Source organism: Bufo bufo, chromosome 6 (genome assembly GCF_905171765.1).
Source record: "Bufo bufo chromosome 6, aBufBuf1.1, whole genome shotgun sequence".
NCBI lineage: Eukaryota > Metazoa > Chordata > Amphibia > Anura > Bufonidae > Bufo > Bufo bufo.
In genome coordinates, this window is record NC_053394.1 from 166,148,238 (window position 1) to 166,171,862 (window position 23,625).

General features: G+C 44.0%; 1 long non-coding RNA gene across 1 annotated transcript; it reads right to left on the minus strand.

Moving 5' to 3' along the window:
- Nucleotides 1-804: 804 nt before the first annotated feature.
- Nucleotides 805-23,625, minus strand: LOC121004147. Its single transcript, XR_005779670.1, has 3 exons — nt 23,614-23,625; nt 16,700-16,702; nt 805-1,056 (listed from the first exon to the last, which is right to left on the minus strand). It is a non-coding gene; the product is annotated as an uncharacterized LOC121004147 (long non-coding RNA).

Below are 23,625 nucleotides of genomic sequence, written 5' to 3' on the forward strand. Positions count from 1 at the left end.
ATTCATATCTCATCTAAATACCAATAACTGGGGGATCAAATTTACAGGCACATATGACAAAACAAAAACTGAATTCTTGGATCTAGAAATTTTCATCCTGAATAATGAAATTAATACACGTACCTTCTTCAAAAAGGTAGATAGCAACAGCTATCTTGACTTTGGCAGTACACATTATAGAAAGTGGAAGTCAAATGTCCCCTTCAGCCAATTTAAAAGGATCCGCAGAAATTGCACATTGGATTCAGACTTTGACTTACAATGTAACATTCTGACATCCCGGTTTAACCAAAAGGGGTACCCTAGTAACATCATTGTTGGTGCCAGAGAAAAAGCAAATAGGCTAACTCAATTAGAAAGCTTAGCCCCACCCCAAAGAAAAGAGGATAAAAATGAGACCAACTCGTATTGTTATAATTTCATAACAACCTACAACCAAAATCACAACGCTATTAAGGCGACACTGGGGAAACACTGGCATATCCTCAAAAGGGATCCCATACTCAGCCAAATTATTCCGGAGAATCCCAAATTTACATACAGAAGAGCTAAAACTTTGAAAAATATCTTAGCTCCGAGCAAAATGAGACCAATAACACATTCCGCTAACAATGATTTGGATACTGAGGCCCCCAAAGGAAGTTTCAAATGCGGTCACTCAAGATGCCTCTGCTGTAATAGCATTAATTAACGATCTTCCTTTCATAGTAAGAGTACCGGGGAATTATTTCAAATTCAACATCATCTGACCTGTAACTCCAACTTTATCATCTATCTACTAGAGTGCCCCTGCCACCTACAATATGTAGGCCGTACAATACAAACCCTACGCAAACGTTTTAACACACATCGTTCGAAAATCCGGAAAAGATATATGAAACACAGCGTTTCCAGACATGCGGCGGAACATCATGATGGCAATACTGCAGGGTTCATGATAACACCCATTGAACTCATTCCAATACATCTCCAAACAGACGTCCAATACATCAGACGTCGGGAGATGTATTGGATATTCAAACTTAATAGCCTCAATCCGTATGGGCTCAATGAGGCCTTTGAAATTAATCTTTAAAAAGAAAGAACAAACATCAATTGCTATAAAAAATTGCTATATTTTTATTTTACTTTTTTTTATACAATTTTTTTATACAATATATATATATTTTTTCTATACAATTTCATTTCATTTATCTTCATATTTATACATTTTTACATATCTTATATGTATGTATATATATATATACGTATATGCATCATTATTGTATATTGTCTGTATTTTTTATTCTATATATCTACCATATGTGTTTTTAACATTATAACTTTATATGAGCCAATTTTATGTCAATTTATGATCCATTGGCTGCTACATACACTCTTCCCTTTGCTATGTATTTTTCTACACTGAATACATAGCGTTTAAAATAGGTTGGAAATTAGCCCTATAACTATATAAAATATGGTATGACCTATGAAATAGGATGCCTTATATATATATTTGTCCTTTTCTCTATATGAGCTCCATATATATATATAGATAATAAGGATCGCTCTAAATAGGTCTAAAAACTAACCCTGTGCCTGTAGAAGACAAAACATACAGATCCACAGTGCCGTGCTGGAAGATGACAGGTTACATGACCACATATCTGCGATCATGTGATACCCTCTGCTATGGACTCCTGCCGCCGGCTCAGACTGTTTGTGTGAGCATGCGCTGCCAGGGTGATCCTAGCACTGCTGCTTCCGCCCGGCTAGATAAGCCAGCAAAACACTTCCGGACTCCCGAGTCATGTGACGCCTGTACGAGTGATCACATGACCGGGAATTATATATGTTTTTATGAATCTCACAATCGGTGGCAAATTACAACTAAATAAAGAAGCGATCTCAGCTACAACACTATAAAAAGCTAATCACCTCCATCCAATGCTATGTATGTTAAGAAGACCTGCATGTATTGGATGACACCTGGGGATGGCTCCTCCCACAAGGGGCATCACCCAGGTGCATCCTTTTGGCGGTTTTTTTGAAAGAATTTACCTATAAATATTACCTTGCAATAATACCTGTTATATGTTTGTGAAACCTGATGAAGGGGAGTCTTTGATCCCCGAAACGCGTTGTTTCTGATTAAAAGAAGATTACATCTATAAGACCGCTTGAACTAGTGATTTCGCGCCGACGCAGAACCTCTTTTCTTCACCACTAATTTCTCTTGGGGGACTGGACATCCCATCCAAGAGACCACAAAACCTGCGGCTGCAGTCCTGGTCTAAAGGTCTTATTCTCATCAAAGTTTTCAGTAGAGTTGTGCCTGCCGGAGCACAACTCCATGAGGTGAGTTTGGATATTTCTCACCTTGATATCTTTACCCGTTTGAACATATTACACTATTGTGCGCTCTCTTTCTCTCTTTCTGTTTCCCTGTTCTCGAGGGGAAATTAGATCCGTCCGTGACCCACATTTCCATTTTGGAAAGAAGACACCCCAAGGTATTCGCTGATGGGCATAGAGAGTTCATGGAAGTTTTTATTTTTTGTCACAAGTTAGTGGAATATGAGACTTTGTAAGAAAAAAAAAAAAAAATCATCACTTTCCGCTAACTTGTGACAAAAAATAAAAAGTTCTATGAACTCACTATGCCCATCAGCGAATACCTTAGGGTGTGTACTTTCAGAAATGGGGTCATTTGTGGGGTGTTTGTACTGTCTGGGCATTGTAGAACCTCAGGAAACATGACAGGTGCTCAGAAAGTCAGAGCTGCTTCAAAAAGCGGAAATTCACATTTTTGTACCATAGTTTGTAAACGCTATAACTTTTACCCAAACCATTTTTTTTTTACCCAAACATTTTTTTTTATCAAAGACATGTAGAACAATAAATTTAGAGCAAAATTTATATATGGATCTCGTTTTTTTTGCAAAATTTTACAACTGAAAGTGAAAAATGTCATTTTTTTGCAAAAAAAATCGTTAAATTTGGATTAATAACAAAAAAAGTAAAAATGTCAGCAGCAATGAAATACCACCAAATGAAAGCTCTATTAGTGAGAAGAAAAGGAGGTAAAATTCATTTGGGTGGTAAGTTGCATGACCGAGCAATAAACGGTGAAAGTAGTGTAGTGCAGAAGTGTAAAAAGTGGCCTGGTCTTTCAGGGTGTTTAAGCCATAGGGGCTGAGGTGGTTAACTAAAGCAGTTTGCCATCACACCAGTTTTGATAAATTTCCCCCAAAGATTATAGACAGCCGAGCAAATTTGGGACTGTTGGAAACTATGTAGTAGGGCAGAGTCCCCTCTGAGAATGGAGTGGCAGTGTGCCTGTCATTCCACCGCTCCATTTCACAGAAGCGACTAAGGCTACTTTCACACTAGCGTTGTTAGAATCCGGCAGGCAGTTCCGTTGACTGATATCCTTTTTTTCAGAATCTGTTAGATGAATCCAGTGAAATACCGGATCCGTCTCATCCGGTATCATCTTGAATAACGGATCCGGTATTTAAATTTTTTCAAAGATCAAAAGCGAAACCAGCTCCTCCTATATCCCGGCGCATTCACAGACCAGAAAACTGGATCCAGTGATGCGACAATTTCTGGAACACTTGGTACCGGATCCGGCATTAATACATCTCTATGGAAATGAATGCTGAATCTGGCAAGTGCGGTATTGTTCCGGGATTTTAGCTGCAGTATTTTGTCCAGTCAAATACTGTATAAGGGACAGAACTGAAGACATCCTGATGCATACTGAACGGATTGCTTTCCATTCAGAATGCATTAGGACAAAACTGATGCGGTTTTTTTCGGTATTGAGACCCTTTACCGGATTTCAATACCGGAAAAGAATAACTCTAGTGTGAAAGTACCCTAACCAAGCTTTACTGTATCGCGAGGAGATACCATAACTCAGGAGTGCCTGTTGGAGACTGTCCATCTGTTTGCAGAACGGAACGTCTTGCCGTCTATAGAAATGTCCTATTATGGACAAGAATAGTACATGTTCTATTCTTTAGTGGGGATGCAGTCAGCACACACTGAAGTGAATGGGTCTGCATATGAGGATCTGATGGAGACAAAAAACATGGTCGTGTGCTTACTTGCGGTTTTTTGTGCGGATTTTCTGCAGATCTCACCTTTGCATTGCATCACTGATTGTCCCAGCAGTCAGACCCTACACATCTAATAATTATCCCCTTATAACCAGAATACCCCTTTAACTCCATGTTAAGCAGGCCAATATTGGCCTTGATAACATGAAAAATGTTTAGATTTTGCCCGTTTGCAGTCTGGAGGTCTTAAAGGGGTATGCCAGTTTTTTATATTGCAGCAAACCACAGCATACATGAGAAAACGGAGCACAACAAGCCAGAAATCCTTAAAAAATACCATCATTTTATTATGTCATCCGGACATATTGGAAATTGGAAAAGTTGCTGCTTAAGTTTTTATAATAGCAATTTGCATATACTCCAGAATGTTATGAAGAGTGATCAGATGAATTGCATAGTCCTTCTTTGCCATGAAAATTAACTTAATCCCAAAAAAACCTTTCTACTGCATTTCATTGCTGTCATTAAAGGACCTGCTGAGATCATTTCAGTAATCGTCTTGTTAACTCAGGTGAGAATGTTGACGAGCACAAACTGGAGATCATTATGTCAGGCTGATTGGGTTAAAATGGCAGACTTGACATGTTAAAAGGAGGGTGATGCTTGAAATTATTGTTCTTCCATTGTTAACCATGGTGACCTGCAAAGAAACGCGTGCAGCATCATTGCGTTGCATAAAAATGGCTTCACAGGCAAGGATATTGTGGCTACTAAGATTGCACCTCAATCAATAATTTATAGGATCATCAAGAACTTCAAGGAAAGAGGTTCAATTCTTGTTAAGAAGGCTTCAGGGCGTCCAAGAAATCCAGCAAGCGCCAGGATCGTCTCCTAAAGAGGATTCAGCTGCGGGATCGGAGTGCCACCAGTGCAGAGCTTGCTCAGGAATGGCAGCAGGCAGGTGTGAGCGCATCTGCACACACAGTGAGGCGAAGACTTTTGGAAGATGGCCTGGTGTCAAGAAGGGCAGCAAAGAAGCCACTTCTCTCCAAAAAAAAAACATCAGGGACAGATTGATCTTCTGCAGAAAGTATGGTGAATGGACTGCTGAGGACTGGGGCAAAGTCATATTCTCCGATGAAGCCTCTTTCCGATTGTTTGGGGCATCTGGAAAAAGGCTTGTCCGGAGAAGAAAAAGTGAGCGCTACCATCAGTCCTGTGTCATGCCAACAGTAAAGCATCCTGAGACCATTCATGTGTGGGGTTGCTTCTCATCCAAGGGAGTGGGCTCACTCACAATTTTGCCCAAAAACACAGCCATGAATAAAGAATGGTACCAAAACACCCTCCAACAGCAACTTCTTCCAACAATCCAACAACAGTTTGGTGAAGAACAATGCATTTTCCAGCACGATGGAGCACCGTGCCATAAGGCAAAAGTGATAACTAAGTGGCTCGGGAACCAAAACATTGACATTTTGGGTCCATGGCCTGGAAACTCCCCAGATCTTAATCCTATTGAGAACTTGTGGTCAATCCTCAAGAGGCGGGTGGACAAACAAAAACCCACTAATTCTGACAAACTCCAAGAAGTGATTATGAAAGAATGGGTTGCTATCAGTCAGGAATTGGCCCAGAAGTTGATTGAGAGCATGCCCAGTCGAATTACAGAGGTCCTGAAAAAGAAGGGCCAACACTGCAAATACTGACTCTTTGCATAAATGTCATGTAATTGTCGATAAAAGCCTTTGAAACGTATGAAGTGCGTGTAATTATATTTCACTACATCACAGAAACAACTGAAACAAAGATCTAAAAGCAGTTTAGCAGCAAACTTTGTGAAAACTAATATTTGTGTCATTCTCAAAACTTTTGGCCACGACTGTACACAGAGCTCATAAGGAGCGTCAATGGATAAATAACTCCAAAGACCACAGCCCAAGCCCCTGATAAGACAAAAATCAATATGCGAAGCTTAAGGCCCTATCGTTCAGATTATCGCTAACAAGCGTTTGTATGAGCGCTAGTTAGCAATGATCTACCTGGTAATACTGCCACTTGGTAATACTGCCATCACTATAAGACCTCTTGCACACAACCGTATGGCTTTTTCAGTATTTTGCAGTCCTCAAAAAACAGATCCGCAAAAAATACAGATGGTGTGCATTGCATTTTTTTGCTGAACGGAACAGCTGGCCCTTGATAGAACAGTACTATCCTTGTCTGTTATGCGGACAATAATAGGACATGTTCTATCTTTATACGGAAGCGGAAAGTATACGGAGTACCTTCCGTTTTTTTTTGCGGATCCATTGAAATGAATGGTTCCATATACGGAACGCAAAAACGGAACGTAAACGGATTTTTTTTTTTTGTGTGCAATAGGCCTAATGGGGACGGGCAGGAGATGTGGCCGCAGCATGGCAAAAATGCCTGCATGTTTGCCGTGCTGCGGCTGGACTCCATTGCTGCCTGTACCAAGAGACAATGCGGCCTGTGTAGAAAGAGATGAAAACAGTGGATCACATACATTCACACGACCATGTGTAATCCTTTCCGTTTTGCGGTCCGCAAATAACGGAACCGTGTGTCCGCATTTTGCGGACAAATTACTTCCGTTTGTGTTCCGTATGTCTTCCATTTTCTTACGGTCCGCAAAAAACGGAAGGAAAAAAAAGAGAGAGAAAAAAATATTAATTATTAAGGCCTTAAAAAATACGGAAACAGATCTGCAAAAAACGGATGACATATGGAAACCATTCCGTATGTCATCCGCAATTTGCGGATCCATTGTCTTCAATGGGGCTGCGGACAATAGTAGTACAAGCTTCATATTTTTGTGGACTAGAAATGCGGAAACACAGATGCGGACAACATACTGAACGTTGTCCGCACATTTTCACCCATAGAAATTAATGGATCCGCATCTATTCCGCAAAATGCGGAACAGATGCAGATAAAATTATACAGTCACGTGAATGTATCCTACTAAGATGAATGTGCCTAGAATGTGGTGTAAAATGTTGCAAAATTTGGTGCATTTCTGGCACAACATCATGTCAAGTTGTGTCTCTCTCAGTGAAGGGGTGTGGCTTACCAAAAAGGGGCGTTTCCTAAAATGCAGCAGTTTACCTCATAATTTTAGCAACATTTTGGTACAAGATTCTGTCCCGACCTAAGCCATCGATAAGTCTAAAGGCCTCTTTATACGGGCCTACACAGCAGCCAATTATTAGGAACCGCTCACTCGTTCCTGAGGACTGCCTGCTCATTGCAGGGGATGAGAGCTGCTTTTACATGCAGCAGTCACCTCTGCAGTATGGGGAAGAGCGATTGCTACAGTGATTGCTCGTCCCCATACACATTCATTGTTTGTTGATCGCTGTTTATACAGCATGATCTGCTGCCCAGAAATAATGATTTAGGACAACGTTTGCTCATTCATCGGTGGCACCTATACACGTTATCGCTGGAGATCCTCCTGTGGTACGTCATTCCAAGCTCTTTCAACCTTGACCTGTAGTTAGGGATACCATCTTTCACAACAAAACATAGTAATGTCCCCATTAGTGTGCCCCAGAATTGATCAGGCCCGCAGTATAAGTAATGCCCCCATTAGTGCACCCCAGAATTAATAATGCCCCCCATTAGTGTCCCCCAGTAATAGTAATGTCCCCATTAGTGTGCCCCAGAATTGATCAGGTCCGCAGTATAAGTAATGCCCCCATTAGTGCACCCCAGAATTAATAATGCTCCCCATTAGTCTCCCCCAGTAATAGTAATGCCCCCATTAGTGCCTCCCAGTAATATTGATATCCCCAGTAATAGTAATGTGCCCATTAGTGTCCCCCAGTAATAGTAATGCCCCCTTTAGCGCCCCCCAGAATTATTAATGCCCCCATTAGTGCCTCCCAATAATAGCAATGGCCCCATTAGCGCCACCCAGTAATAGTAATGCCCCTATTAGTGCCCCCCAGTAAGAATAATGCCCTCATTGGCCGGTGAGTTACCGGCTGGGTGCCAACCCTACCTCTAGTTCACACAAGGTGGTTTTTGGCTGCTGAGCATGAGAGTCCCAGACTCTGTGGGAGAGATCTGGTAATCAAGCTGGCCAGAAGATCTGCTGGATACCTTGAAGAGCGTATCTTCCGTACATCTGCTCCAGTGACAGTTTTGTAGGTAGTTTCAGCCCCTTCAGCACAAGAAATATCAGAGCAAATGTCTGCCTAAGGCCTTATGCACACGACCGTTGTGTGCATCCGTGGCCGTTATGCACACGAACGTTAGGGCTCCGTGCCCATGCTGCGGACCACACATTGCGGTCCGCAGTGCACGGGCACAGGCCGTGGGGCAGCCGTATACGGATCGCGGACCCATTCACTTGAATGGGGTCCACTATCCGCATCCGACGGTCCGCACCGCAAAAACATAGTGCATGCACTACTTTTTTGCGGTGCGGAAACATGGCCAGAAACACCATGGAAGCACTCCGTAGTGCTTCCGTGGGGTTCCGATCCGTGCCTCCGTTCCGCATCTCTGTGATTGCGGACCCATTCAAGGTGCATGCGCCGGTCGGCTGTCTCTAGTTGGCCGGCACATGCGCAATATGAAAAGCTGTTCCTCTGCCCATAATGGGCAAAGCAGTGAGCCGGTGCGGGCCAGTTCCCAGCCTGACTTCTTCTCTTGCCACTCGTAACGTCCGCCGGCTGGAGGCACAGGAGGAGGTAATAATAGGACAGAAGGGCGGGCCAGAGGGCTGAAAGAGGTGTGTTTTTCTGGGCACATCGCCCAGTAACGCCGCCCCTGGGCACCTTCATACGTTTAAAAAGTGTTTTTTTCAATATCTGGATGAGGGATACATAAAACAAAGGTAACATTGTAATGAGGGTCAAAAAGTCTATAACCTGATCTGAGCGGTCTAAATTGCTCAGATTAGGTGAAAGACTCCCTTTAATGCATTTCAATGGGAAAAAATGCCAGATCCGGCAAGTGTTCCAGAATTTTGGACAGAGATAAAACTGCAGCATGCTGCGGTATTATCTCCATTCTGAAAAGGCAAAAAGACTGAACTGAAGACATCCTGATACATCCTGAACGGAATGCTCTCCATTCAGAATGCATTAGGATAAAACTGATCAGTTCTTTTCCAGTATTGAGCCCCTAGGACGGAAGTCAATGCCGGAAAAGAATAACGCTAGTGTGAAAATACATTTGACCACGGCATCTGAAAGGGAAAATGTATGCGATCAGCCTTATGGAGAAGTCAGCAGTAAGTATACACTCACCTAAAGAATTATTAGGAACACCATACTAATACGGTGTTGGACCCCCTTTTGCCTTCAGAACTGCCTTAATTCTACGTGGCATTGATTCAACAAGGTGCTGATAGCATTCTTTAGAAATGTTGGCCCATATTGATAGGATAGCATCTTGCAGTTGATGGAGATTTGAGGGATGCACATCCAGGGCACGAAGCTCCCGTTCCACCACATCCCAAAGATGCTCTATTGGGTTGAGATCTGGTGACTGTGGGGGCCATTTTAGTACAGTGAACTTATTGTCATGTTCAAGAAACCAATTTGAAATGATTCGAGCTTTGTGACATGGTGCATTATCCTGCTGGAAGTAGCCATCAGAGGAGGGATACATGTTCTCATTCTGTTTACGCCAAATTCGGACTCTACCATTTGAATGTCTCAACAGAAATCGAGACTCATCAGACCAGGCAACATTTTTCCAGTCTTCAACAGTCCAATTTTGGTGAGCTCGTGCAAATTGTAGCCTCTTTTTCCTATTTGTAGTGGAGATGAGTGGTACCCGGTGGCAGGGACGTGCACAGACATTTTGAAGGGCAGGGGCTTAAAAAAAAAAAAAAGGGCACTTGACAAAAATCGAAAAAGTGTTTGTACCACAAAGCTTAGTTGCTTTCTAAAAGTCTTTCCTTGTTCTCCATAAATGTATAGATACAGTAATAATGCATATTCCTTTATTTTTTGTCAATTCTTTTTATTTATTTTTTTGTATATGCAAAAAGAAAAAGGTACATACAGATATGAAATCACAATGTGCAGTCCAATACAATTGAGGCGACTCAGAGTATGCAAATATCACGGTCCAAGCAAAGTAACAATATTATCAGGATCTGCTGATCTAACTTATCACGCCAAGAGAATCTTGTGTCCCAAATCTTGGCCAGGTTCTCTGGGTGTCGGATAACCCCCTGACCAAGGTGGGGCCATATCCCTGTATATGTTGACAACTTCACTGTGGTTTATGGGAATGTCTTTCTCAATAGCCAGGAGTAGGAGGTCAGAAAGCCTCTCCTCTGAACAAAGGTTTCTCAGTGTATCTTTTACCAGCTTGAGCTTGGAGAAGGACCTCTCCACTGTTGCTGTTGACACAGGAATTGTTGCATAGGTTGTTATCATTTTAACTAGTGTTGGAAAGATATCCTGACCATTGTTGTCTCTAAGAGTTTTTAAGATATCCTTCACAGTGGATGTGTCCTGGAAAGAGGCATAAAAGACCCTGAGCTCTGTTTTTAACTTTTGCTCTTCACCTTCATAGAATTCACATAGTGTATGAATGGCCTCAAGAGAGTCAGGCCCTATTATATCTTTGCCTATCCATTTGTTGGGCTTAGTCAAACTGTGAAGTGCACTTAATATTTTATTAGACTGTGTCTCGCCATCTCCCCTAAATCTTCTCTCTAGCTCCTGAGAAAGAACATCAATGAATGTATAGTATACCTTCACTCTATAGTAGTCTTCTAGGGACTGGAAGGAGTGGCTCTCTATGGCTGTGTGGGTACTATGGGAATATTTTGCAGGCACCCTCCTCTGTCTTTGCTGTCCTGGGGGGGCAATGGGAATACTGATCCCAGCGGCTTCTGCCTTTTCACAGGCACTCTTAAACAATTTTCCAAACTGCTGTTCTGTCCTGAGGTTGGACAAGGTGTCCTTGACTCCATTGACAACAGCATATGCTGTGGACAGATCTATATCAGAATTCTGTAGAGCATCAGAGGCAAGTGCAGTGACTTCAAAGACTGGACTGGCTATTTCAAGGCAAAGCAAAAACTCAAAGTCTATGGCTTTAAGGTACATTCTGGCATCTCCAGCAGCAGTATCAGGAGGCTCCTGTTGTGTAATATCAGTCAGGACTTTGACCACTGAACTTATAACTTTAAGGAGGGCCTTTAGGGCTTTTTCTCTACATGCCCAACGCGTGTCTGAGAGCTTTTGTAGTTGAAATACACGCTCTCCAGGGTGCAAGGCTTCTTGACATTTCACAAATGCAGTGTGCCGTTTTGTAGAGCTGGTGAGAAACACATAAAGCTTCTGTACCAGGTTGAAAAAGGTAATGAAGTGGATGCTTGATTTGGCAGCTTCAACTAGGACCAAATTTAGGCAGTGGGCTTGGCAGTGAACATATAGAGCCTTGTTGTTGTGTTGCAATATTCTAGACTGCAGACCTTTGTATTGACCACTCATATTGGCAGCACCGTCATAGCCTTGACCACGCATGTTTTCTATCTGTAGATTGTTGTTCTTTAGCAAGTCAAGAACAGTTTTCTCCATCTCCTCACCTGTAGTTTTTGCCACATTACAGACCTGGAGGAAGCGCTCTTTGATTTCCATTTGGTACACATAACGCACCACAATAGACACTTGCTCACAGTGAGATACGTCAGTAGTTTCATCTATAAGAACTGAATATATAGTGGCCTCCTCTATTTCTTTCCTAATCTCTCGTTTTGTGAATGTGGCCAGTGCTTTGATAAGATCATTTTGTGTCCTATTTGAGAGGAGTGAAACCTGACACCTATTTTTACCTATTTTCTGGCATTTTAAATTTTCCAAATGGAGCTTAAGTACGCTATCGTACTGGCTAAACATTTTTACAAGTTCAAGGAAGTTGCCCTGGTTTCTACTTGTGTCAGACTCGTCATCACCCCTAAAAGCCTTACCCTGCCGTGCAAGATATAGGGTTATATCAATTAATCGGGTCAAGAGTTCTCTGTTTTGTTGCTTCTCTCTCTCCCTTTTTGCCTTGCCTAAAGCATCAGATACGTCAAAAGCTGATTGTAAAGCACTCTTTTTGTATGTGTTCCATCGCACCATGCTTGTTAAGTGGGCCTCTGACTCTGCATGTTCTTTTATTTTCTCACGTGCCTTTTTCCAATTGCTTACCCCAGCCACTCTCCATGAACTCTTGCTATACTTCTGCTCATTTAGAAAAAGCCGACAGCTGAAGCAGTACATACTGTCTTTGTTAGGTGAATACTCTAACCACAGGTTATTTTCATACCACACTTTCTGAAATAACCTTCCTTCATCATTTTTGGGAAATCTGAGTACAGGTTGACATGGTCCTCTACCAACACACATTTTTACATAACTGGCATTACATGTCAGATGAAAATCTTGATTATGGGCTGGATCGGTTGGATATTTTAAGGATGACATTTTTGACAAGGCATCTTCTACACTACTCACATCTTCCTCTGCTACATCCTCTTCCATTAATTCATCTGGCCCACCATTAGCCACTGTTTGCCCTATTGTAGCCTTTTCAACACTAACATCGACTTCATTATCATCTTTGTCAGGTGTAGCCTCCAAAGACCTCTCCTGTAATTCATTTGTAGCTTGAAGGATCTCTAACGTGCTCTCTGTTGGGACACTCTCAACATCTTGTAGATGTGTTGTATCTTGTGGTTTGGTACCTGTTTTTTTAAACCATGCATTCAATGATCTACTAATATGGGCTGCTTTCTGGCGTTCTCTCTCCTTCATTTTCCGTATTCTCTCTGTTTTCGGCATTGTGCTGAAGGCATGATTAAAATTAATGGTTGTATCAAAACCTACCTGAGAACCTTCTGCATTACACAGTCACAAACATATTTCAGATGAAAACTTACAATTCCTTGGCTGGGCTGTTGGGGAGATCTCAGGCGGTCGGCAGACACTTTTCCGGCGGGGTGACGTGCTCAATGGACTGGAGAAGCAAGCTGATGTGTTTTGTCCTAATAAGAGAGAGATTTCATAATGATCATTTGCAGGAGGGGCAGAGGGATAGCAGAGCAGGGAGAGACTGGTGCTGCTTCTAAAGGGATCAGACCATGATGGAGCAGGCATGAAGCCCAGGAGCCCACCCTAATCCGCCCACCTCACCCCCGTAGTAAAAATTCACATTATATTATTGGACAATAAAAACAATACCCCTTTGTAATGCCCCCAGTTGAGCTAATGTCCTTATAGTGCCCCCATAATGTACCAGTATAAAATACCCCTATACGGCAACCCCAGTAAATGCCCCACAGTGCTCCTCTTCCCCCTTCCTCCTAGTGCCCCCATAATGTACCGGTATAAAAATGCCCCTACATAATGCCCCAGAAGATGCCCTCAATGTCCCCTATAAGTTTCAAACTAGGGATAGACCGATTATCGGCCGATATTCCTGATTTTGTAAAGTATGGGTATCGGCATATAAACTGCCGATACCACCGATATTGCGTCCACCACACCCGCGCACCTGTCCGAAATGTCAGAGTCACCGCTGTGCCTTTGCGCTGCCAGTGCCAAGTATTGCGGGAGTACAGTAGAGAGGGTATGTGTGTGGGCCTGCCTGAAACACCCCTAAACGGGACTACGTACATAGGCTACGCTGTTACTGCTCCGGCTGGTGGAGGGAAAGTGCGTCATAAACTCATATTCCACAAGTGCACATCCTATTGTATAATCATACATATACAGCTGTGCCATCTGCCATGTACCTACCTACTACATCAGACATACACACATTAATATGTAATTTAAATGTGTGTATGATGTAGTTGTGTTGTAGTATGAGGGTATATAACACACTATATATGTATAAGAGTAAGTATGAGCCCCTTAGCGGTATAATGCAAGTAATGTGTATTGGTATATAAACTAGATTTGTGTTGAAATTTTTTTTTTAAATAAATTAAAATGCACAGAATATCGGCAGAAAAGAACAGCCTGAAAGTTCACAGAATATCGGTATCGGCAATAAAAAAAATCAATAGCGGTCGATCCCTATTGCAAACATCAAATACACATTCTTAGTGCCCCCGGTAGATGACCCCCATTACTGCTCTCCCCCTTTCCCATAGTACCAAGCAATGCAAGCATAGCGTGTCCCAGTATAAAATGCCATTGTACAGAACCCCCCATATAACATATACCCCTATTTTGTGGCCTCAGTAGATGCCCCTATATAGTGCCCACTGGCCACTGCCCACCAATAATGTGCCACTGTACCAGCAAGAAGTGGCCCCACAGACTGCAGGGGTGATTCATGGGCCTGGGACCTGGGTTTGCACTGCAGGCAGCCTGGCAGCACATATCATACCCCCCCCCCCCCCCCGGTACATTTTTCCCGCCACTACCAGCCTCCATGATGGCAGTGGCAGGCAGCACAAGTAGCCAAAAAGCAGGGGTGCTGGCCTGCTGGGCCATAAAGGCATGATTGTAAACTGAAGCATGGGTGTGCTGGGCAGTGGGTGGGTTTTGCAGGCAGGTAGAGCATCTCCTCTCCTATACACCCTCCCCCTCCCTGTTTTTTCCCGCCAGCCGCCACTAATGGCCTACCTCCATGACAGTGAGTGTGGCAGGCTCAGTCAGCAGGCCAGGCAGCAGCACAGTAGCCAGAGCACAGAGCGGGGGGCGATCACAGACAGACACATCACACTCACACAGACAGTGACTCAGACCGACAGACAAGACAAACACAAGACAACAACCCAGTCACTCAGCACAAGCAAGCACACACAGGAGGAATTAAACCGAGTGAGCAGGGCAGGGCCGCAGGGCAGTGGTATGTCATCAATCATTTTCTTTTTCTTCACTCACCCACACTTGAATCCGGATTCCTGACGGGAGGGGCGGGCGGTGAGGCTCTGAGGCGGCTTGTCAGCAGGGGCAGGACGGGCGGGAGCACACACAGCCAGGCAGCTCTTCTTCTCTGCTCAGAAGACTGCCTGTGCGCGCCGCCCGTACCACGTGACTTGCCGGCGGGTCTGGTCTTGATAATTAACAAAGATTAATGCGCAGCGCACGTGACAGTGAGTGCCAGCATCTGCGCATTATGAAAAAAAAAAAAAGTTCCAATAAAATAAAATTTCTGTAAGAGCGGAGGGCATTTAAGGGGCCGGTGATGAAAAGGGCAGGGGCTCAAGCCCCCTTTCATCCCTATGTGTGCACGTCCCTGCCCGGTGGGGTCTTCTGCTGTTGTAGCCCATCCGCCTCAAGGTTGTGCGTGTTGTGGCTTCACAAATGATTTGCTGCATACCTCGGTTGTAACGAGTGGTTATTTCAGTCAACGTTGCTCTTCTATCAGCTTGAATCAGTCGGCCCATTCTCCTCTGACCTCTAGCATCCACAAGGCATTTTTGCCCACAGGACTGCCGCATACTGGATGTTTTTCCCTTTTTAGACCATTCTTTGTAAACCCTAGAAATGGTTGTGTGTGAAAATCCCAGTAACTGAGCAGATTGTGAAATACTCAGACCGGCCCGTCTGGCACCAACAACCATGCCACGCTCAAAATTGCTTATATCACCTTTCTTTCCCATTCTGATATTCAGTTTGGAGTTCAGGAGATTGTCTTGACCAGGACCACACCCCTAAATGCATTGAAGCAACTGCCATGTGATTGGATAATTGCATTAATGAGAAATAGAACAGGTGTTCCTAATAATTCTTTAGGTGAGTGTATAAGGCAAGCTGGACAGATTTTGATAAAGTGATCTATTATAGTTGTTGAATGAGGCATTGGTGTACATTTTGGCCAAAGCGTAATAAGCCACTCACCACATCAAGGTCGCCTCTATGAGTGGTCCCTAACACTACAGGGAGTGCAGAATTATTAGGCAAGTTGTATTTTTGAGGATTAATTTTATTATTGAACAACAACCATGTTCTCAATGAACCCAAAAAACTCATTAATATCAAAGCTGAATATTTTTGGAAGTAGTTTTTAGTTTGTTTTTAGTTTTAGCTATTTTAGGGGGATATCTGTTTGTGCAGGTGACTATTACTGTGCATAATTATTAGGCAACTTAACAAAAAACAAATATATACCCATTTCAATTATTTATTTTTACCAGTGAAACCAATATAACATCTCAACATTCACAAATATACATTTCTGACATTCAAAAACAAAACAAAAACAAATCAGTGACCAATATAGCCACCTTTCTTTGCAAGGACACTCAAAAGCCTGCCATCCATGGATTCTGTCAGTGTTTTGATCTGTTCACCATCAACATTGCGTGCAGCAGCAACCACAGCCTCCCAGACACTGTTCAGAGAGGTGTACTGTTTTCCCTCCTTGTAAATCTCACATTTCATGATGGACCACAGGTTCTCAATGGGGTTCAGATCAGGTGAACAAGGAGGCCATGTCATTAGATTTTCTTCTTTTATACCCTTTCTTGCCAGCCACGCTGTGGAGTACTTGGACGCGTGTGATGGAGCATTGTCCTGCATGAAAATCATGTTTTTCTTGAAGGATGCAGACTTCTTCCTGTACCACTGCTTGAAGAAGGTGTCTTCCAGAAACTGGCAGTAGGACTGGGAGTTCAGCTTAACTCCATCCTCAACCCGAAAAGGCCCCACAAGCTCATCTTTGATGATACCAGCCCAAACCAGTACTCCACCTCCACCTTGCTGGCGTCTGAGTCGGACTGGAGCTCTCTGCCCTTTACCAATCCAGCCACGGGCCCATCCATCTGGCCCATCAAGACTCACTCTCATTTCATCAGTCCATAAAACCTTAGAAAAATCAGTCTTGAGATATTTCTTGGCCCAGGCTTGACGTTTCAGCTTGTGTGTCTTGTTCAGTGGTGGTCGTCTTTCAGCCTTTCTTACCTTGGCCATGTCTCTGAGTATTGCACACCTTGTGCTTTTGGGCACTCCAGTGATGTTGCAGCTCTGAAATATGGCCAAACTGGTGGCAAGTGGCATCTTGGCAGCTGCACGCTTGACTTTTCTCAGTTCATGGGCAGTTATTTTGCGCCTTGGTTTTTCCACACGCTTCTTGCGACCCTGTTGACTATTTTGAATGAAACGCTTGATTGTTCGATGATCACGCTTCAGAAGCTTTGCAATTTTAAGAGTGCTGCATCCCTCTGCAAGATATCTCACTATTTTTGACTTTTCTGAGCCTGTCAAGTCCTTCTTTTGACCCATTTTGCCAAAGGAAAGGAAGTTGCCTAATAATTATGCACACCTAATATAGGGTGTTGATGTCATTAGACCACACCCCTTCTTATTACAGAGATGCACATCACCTAATATGCTTAATTGGTAGTAGGCTTTCGAGCCTATACAGCTTGGAGTAAGATAACATGCATAAAGAGGATGATGTGGTCAAAATACTCATTTGCCTAATAATTCTGCACGCAGTGTAGTTCCTACCTGTTTATGGGCCATGACAGCCACACAAAGTCCAGGGAGCGCAGGCACAGCATGAACGCCAGGCACACTCGGCTTTTAACCCCGTCCGGTGCCCATTACAGCTTTCATCGGATCCAGGGATGCAAGTACCAACATGCATGCTGAGCCCACTATATACTTCTCCTGGAGCCAAATGGCTACTGGTAGGCCCTGTAGAAGTAGACTCAGTTTTATACTGACTTTAAAACCAGCCTCCAGGGCAGATTAACTGGTCAGGTGTGCATGACTGCATGGAAATCGCCACGCCTCCAATATATACTACAAAGAAAAAATGTGGGGGATACAGTCAGGTCAACCCTATATGCAGGTGCACATCGCTATGGCGAAATACATATACAAAGAAAAAGACACAAATGCCCTGGAGGCTGGTTTTAAAGTCAGTATAAAACTGAGTCTACTTTTACAGGGCCTACCAGTAGCCATTTGGCTCCAGGAGAAGTATATAGTGGGCTCAGCATGCATGTTGGTACTTCCCTGGATCCGATGAAAGCTGTCACGGCACCGGACAGGGTTAAAAGCAGAGTGTGCCTGGCGTGCATGCTGTACCTGCGCTCCCTGGACTTTGTGTGGCTGTCATGGCCCATAAACAGGTAGGAACTAGTGTTAGGGACCACTCATAGAGGCGACGATGGATAAACGGAAATGTGTTAACGATCCAGACAATTTCTGCTACATATGTGGCAAATACACTACTTATGATCAGCTCAAGAATCTGACAAAACGAGTGCAGCTTGGGATGCATTTGTACTAATAATGCAGAACTTCTTTGGGAACAGACGAGCTGCAAACTATGCTGAATTAGTAGACAACATGCTTACAGCATATGAACAACTTGGCTGCCGAATGTCATTGAAAGTGCATTTCTTACATTCCAATCTTGACTTTTTCCCACCCAATTTGGGACACGTGGGGGGCGGAGCTTGACCGCGCTGCAGAATGGCCGCATGTGTTTGAGCTCCTGAAACGACCTGGCCACACGACCCTTATTTCAGCTCTCCCTCCAGCTAAAAATGGGGAAAAGCAACATGGAGAAGTCCAGAGACACCAGGGATAATACCCCAGCCCGGACTAAGCAGCCATACCTGGAGAAATTCCTTACCAGGAGGACTGCATTGCCACCCAAAGACGCTGCCAAGATGGCGCCGGAAAGAACATGCCACACAGAAGCGGACAACATCTCCAAGACAGGGAGCGTGTCCGACACCTCGGAAGGGGGACTCACCTACAAAGACCCTCCGGTGTCTAAAGCGATTCTCAGGAAGGTGCTCGAGTCCGCGCTATCACCCCTAAAATGTGATCTGTCCGAGATCAAAGAAGACCTACGGCATTTGGGGCACAGAGTTGTAGCACTTGAAAGCACTCAGGAAGCTATCCTCCAATTTGGCGAGGAGACGAAGACAGTGCTCCAGACCCACGAAGACCTTCTCAATGATGCCCTGCTAAGTTTAGAAGATCAAGAAAATCGCAGCCACAGGCGAAATATATGGCTGCGGGGCCTACCTGAGTCAGTGCAACCAGAAGCATTACCAGCTGCCGCAAGAGAAATCTTTGGCTCTCTGCTGGGGCCAGACAGAGCAGCCTCAATTGTGGTTGAAAGAATCCACAGAGCCCTCCGCCCGAAACCTAAGCGTCATTAGCCGCCGAGAGATGTCATCTGCGGCCTACTCAGCTTTGTGGACACAGCGGCCCTTCTCAAAAGTAGCAGGGAAGCCTCCCAACTCAAGTATGAGGACTCCGATATACTGATGTTCCAGGACTTAGCGGCCTCTACACTGGCAAAACGCAGGTTATTGCGACCTCTCCTAGAGGCACTGAAGGAGTCCGCCATCCCCTTCCGCTGGCTGTACCCGTTTGGCTTTGCCATCTTAAAAAACGGTAAACAGATCACCATCAGGTCTCCTTCGGACCTCCGTGCAGCTTGGGATACACTAGGGATCTCACCCATAGATCTCCCGTCCTGGATGCCCATGGACCAGGGAGGTCCACTTCCTTTGCCTCCCAAACGAGAAGCATGGCACCTAGTCTCCCCAGGAAACGCAGAGAGAGCCGGCCGCAGGAATATGGCCAAAGCCAAGACCTGAATTGGAGAGATGCCATATCAGAGATCAACCAGCATGCGTTCTATAATCGCACTCACCTTCCAGAACAATATTGCAACCGGGACTACACACACAGTGAGTGCCACCTTGACCTAGGCTGAGACGCTTCTCCACAAGTGCCTCGGCCCTAAAGGCTGAGAGGATCTAACCCTGTTGCCCTCTTAGCTATTAGGTTCCTGCCGGAGGGACCATTCTCTTGGTTCACTGTATTCTTTGTTCTTTACTTTTGCTGTTTTAATAATGTTATACCAGGTTTATGTTATGCTGGGGTTGTGGCCAATCTGAGATTCCGTTTTGCTTTCCCCCCCGTGATGGCTCTTCTTTGGCCCTCGGGAGCTTTACAAGTCCCCCCACCTGTGAAGATATCTTACTTGACCAATGCTGTAGATTTTCTCCGTCTTACAGGTGCTTGTTAGAGTATTCCCCTCCCCAAGCTACCCGACTCATAGTCATTTACCATGCATTTTATTTTCATATTCAAATGTCCTCGTTTTCCTATTTGTATTGTCTTTTTCTTCCTCTTCCTTTGCTCTCCTCACCTGTGTTGGGCATATGTATTAATTATCATTACCTTTGTATTCCAATATGGCATCTGTTGTAGTTGCATCACTGAACGCTAGAGGTCTGAATGAGCCACGCAAGCGCTCACAAGTCATCTCACTTCTGCGCAAAGACAAAGCTGCAATCGTGTTCATTCAGGAATCACATTTCAAGACAGACAAGGTACCACACCTCCCTTCCAAACAATATTCCCACTGGTTCCATAGCACATATTCGTTTGCCAGCAGAGGCGTTAGCATAGAGATTCATAAACAAATCCCCTTTAAACACACAGCTGTTATAGTTGATCCTGAAGGTGGATACCTTTTTGTCAAGGGTACAATTGCAGGTACCCAAGTCACGCTTGCAAACTTTTATGCCCCCAATAACCGTCAGGCGCAGTGGCTCATTCAAACTCTCAAAATGCTCTCCTCTATTTAGGAAGGAATTATTATACTGGGCGGAGACTTTAATCTCCCTTTGGAACCCGCACTGGACTCCTCTACTAAATGTTCTCGCATCTCTTATAAACTGCTGGGCAGGCTCGGGAGGGCTTTAAATGACCTACAAGTAACAGATGTATAAAGGACTTTAAATCCTTCCACGCTAGATTATACTTTCTTTTCACATACTAGTACCCCTTATCATAGATTAGACTACCTTTTCCTATCATCCCCCCACCTAAATGCTATAGAATCAGCAAAGATAGGGAATATCACGCTGTCCGACCATGCCCCAATCTTTCTTACCATGACCTTGGGTTACCTCCCCCAGAGGGAATGGAACTGGCGTCTCAATGAGACATTAATTGCGGATTCGTCTCAGATTGATTTTTTCAGAGGCTCCTTACTGGAATACTTTAAGTTTAACTCCACCCCTCAAATATTCCCCCTATCTTGTGGGAAGCCCACAAATCGGTGATTCGAGGGGAACTCATAGCCCTTGGTTCCAGAATTAAAAAGAAACGCTCAGCAGCATTAGATTCCTTACTGTCCCATATCTCCAAGCTGGAAACGACATATAAAAAGACCTCTGCCGAAGCAACAGCTTTTGAACTCGCAAAACTACGCTCTGAACTAAAAAACACGCTTAATGTCACCTCAGCGAAGACCCTACTTCGGGCCAAATTTAAGGCATGTGCTTATGGCGATAAGGGCAACAAACTGATGTCTGCATGGGTGAAGAAGCAACAATCCGACTCTTTCATCTCTGCCATGTCCCAATGGTTGTACTTAATAAATCCACCCCAGACATTGCACAAGCCTTCCAAAAAAATTTACGCAGCCCTTTACAATATCCCTACCCCAGACGCAACCTCTCCAATTTCAGTGACTTCAGCCACTGGAAATTTTCTCTCATCTCTGCAACTACCTAACGTCTCACAGACAGCCGTAGCGCAACTGACCGCACCCATCACTGAGGGGGAGATACGTTGTGTTTTGGCTTCTATACCTATCTCACATCTGGTGGGAATGCCCCATTATCCGACCATTCTGGTCCGAGATAGACAAAGTAACAAACCAAATACAACCCCGCCCAGTAGCAGCCGAAATTATTTTTTTTTGTTGCGTGGTGAATTGTTCATTAATGTCTTTCCTGACTTTTCTGAACCTCACTGTTCTGAATGAAGAATGCTCACAGAAAATAAGGATAAATAAAGCAGGGGAACAATCTAGAAAAATCACAGAAGAGAAATACCCCTAAAATTTTGCTTTTATACTAGATGCGTTTAAGATTTGAACACAAAAACCCCAAAATAGATTGTAAATAATCAATCTATAATCATAATCATAGAAACATGCCCACGCTAGGATACAAATGGTGCACGTACATATAAACAGATAAGCGGAACAACCAAGCGACAGTATCAAGGTAAAGTATACTTCAACCAAAGCAAGGCAACAGCATTAGCCATCATTACAGCTCAACCTGTTTCACATCCTGTCCATGACGTTGTATTTGCACATGGATCAGTGCTGGCCTTGACATAATTCCCCTGGACAGCTGTAATTTGCAAATGCTTCTTGTGAATGGGTGTAATTGTGCCTCTATTTCCCAGCATGGACAGCAGATGTCAGACTCACCAGATCAGACGTGGCTCTTTATACCCTCGTGACAGTACCCCCCCTTTCACGAGGGGCCTCCAGACACTCAGGACCAGGTCTCTCCGGATGAGAGGCATGGAAAGTCTGAATTAACCTGTTGGCGTTTACCTCTGATGCTGGAACCCACATTCTTTCCTCGGGACCGTAACCCCTCCAATGCACAAGATACTGAAGAGAGCGGCGGACCCGACGAGAATCAACAATTCTGGCTATTTGAAACTCCAGATTACCATCCACAATAACAGGAGGAGGTGGCAGCGGCGATGGTTCTAGAGGTGGAACATACTTCTTGAGTAACGATTTATGGAAGACGTTATGGATCTTAAAAGTCTGAGGTAGCTCCAGGCGAAAAGCCACAGGGTTAATGACGGCTACTATTTTATAGGGACCAATGAACCTAGGACCCAGTTTCCAAGAAGGAACCTTCAACTTAATATTCCTAGTAGACAACCACACATAGTCATTCACTCCTAGGTCTGGACCTGGCGACCGTTTCTTATCGGCCATGCATTTATATTTACCACTCATCTTTTTCAAGTTAACTTGCACCTTCTGCCATACCGATGAAAGAGATGAAGAAAACCTTTCCTCTTCGGGAACCCCAGAAGACCCCCCCTCTTTGAAAGTACAAAATTGGGGATGAAAACCGTATGCACCAAGGAATGGTGACTTGCCAGTGGACTCCTGATAATGATTATTTATGGCAAACTCAGCTAACGGTAAGTATGATGACCACAACTCTTGGTTTTCAGACACAAAACACCTTAAATATGTTTCTAGGTTTTGGTTGGTACGCTCAGTCTGTCCATTCGACTGAGGATGGAAAGCTGAGGAAAAGGACAAGTGAACCCCCAAACGGGAACAAAAAGCTTTCCAAAACTTAGAAATAAACTGGGTTCCCCGATCCGAAACCACATCGGAAGGGACCCCGTGAAGCTTCACGATTTCACTGATAAACACCTGAGCGAGAGTTTTAGCATTAGGAAGTGCGGGTAGCGCAATAAAGTGTACCATTTTGCTAAACCTGTCTACTACTACCAAGATAACTGTTTTACCCGCCGACAACGGTAAGTCAGTGATGAAATCCATTGACAGATGTGTCCATGGCCTATTGGGGATGAAAAGTGGCAATAAAGACCCTGCTGGACGTGTATGAGAGACTTTCGCGCGTGCACAAGTAGAACAAGTAGACACGAAATCCATTACATCCTGACACAACCTTGGCCACCAAAAACGACGAGATAAAAGCTCCAAGGTTGCTTTACTACCCGGGTGTCCAGCAAGTGCCGAATTATGATGTTCTTTTAATAATTCAAGACGCAGGTTTAACGGTACAAACAAT